Source organism: Nelumbo nucifera, chromosome 2 (genome assembly GCF_055504915.1).
Source record: "Nelumbo nucifera cultivar China Antique chromosome 2, China Antique-T2T, whole genome shotgun sequence".
NCBI lineage: Eukaryota > Viridiplantae > Streptophyta > Magnoliopsida > Proteales > Nelumbonaceae > Nelumbo > Nelumbo nucifera.
In genome coordinates this window covers 90,673,259-90,674,224 of record NC_142650.1, presented here as the reverse complement: position 1 = coordinate 90,674,224, position 966 = coordinate 90,673,259, and the positions used below count along the sequence as shown (strand labels likewise).

Genomic DNA, 966 nt, shown 5'->3' with positions numbered 1-966 from the left:
TCATTTTTATTATTTTTTAATCATTTCCTCTGAAGGAGCCCTATTTCTATCTTTTTTGTTAAATATTTTTTTACCTTGTTAGGATTCATTGTGGAGTATTTGGACTTCATAAAATGGATCAATTCTTTTCTTTTGGATTAGAAATCACAAGGTTTTTTTTAATAACGTAAGGGAAATCACAAGGCTTCTCCTTTGCTTGCCAACCAGTCCGCTGCAGCATTGCCCTTTGCTTGTCATCGTTTTGAGGGGCTTCAACTGAAACCGGGGAAACCAACGATGATTCGATGCTTCCGAGACTCTGCTATTTGCTGACCCGAAAACCAAATTGATCGAAAAGAATTTATAAAAGATGATGATGTGGTGAGCGTGGATCGAACACGCGACCTTCAGATCTTCAGTCTGACGCCTTCCCAACTGAGCTATCCCCGCAACAGTGGCGTCGCCCGGACTCGAACCGGAGACCTTCAGTTTGTTAGACTGACGTGATAACCAAATACACCACGACACCGTTATAAGGAACCCGATAGCCAACAACTAAAGTAGTATTGCATCAAGAAACAACCCGAACTAATGTTTTCAACCATTAACCATTAACCACAAACCATTTGTGCTTTTCATAGTTTTCAACAAACACGAACTAATGTTTGGGAAGGGTGAAGCGCAGTGGCAGCTTCTGGCTTTTAAAGGTGAGCCCCACATGGACAGGTAAATCGAATCTTCAGCTGAACTATACTCTCCCATAGAAGGGCTGTCCCCTTCAACCTCTTTGAATAGTTTATGGGGAGTGCAGAGTGCTTCAAATCAGCTGAACAGACTTAGTAGAATCCTCAGATGTACCAATATATTCCAAATTCAAACAGGTTGGGGTTAGAACTCAATAAAATAACATCCAAGATGGTGGATCATGCTTTATATGCTAATTTAAATTGTTATGGCAGTTTGGTCACTCCATTTTTAGAACATCGA

The 966-nt window shown here is 40.6% G+C and overlaps 2 non-coding genes across 2 annotated transcripts; both read right to left on the bottom strand.

Annotated features, from left to right (window-relative positions):
- Positions 1-356: 356 nt before the first annotated feature.
- On the bottom strand, positions 357-429 carry TRNAF-GAA (transfer RNA phenylalanine (anticodon GAA)). The gene has a single exon. It is a non-coding gene; the product is annotated as a tRNA-Phe (tRNA).
- Positions 430-434: 5 nt separating this feature from the next.
- On the bottom strand, positions 435-508 carry TRNAV-AAC (transfer RNA valine (anticodon AAC)). The gene has a single exon. It is a non-coding gene; the product is annotated as a tRNA-Val (tRNA).
- Between the last annotated feature and the right edge of the window lie 458 nt (positions 509-966).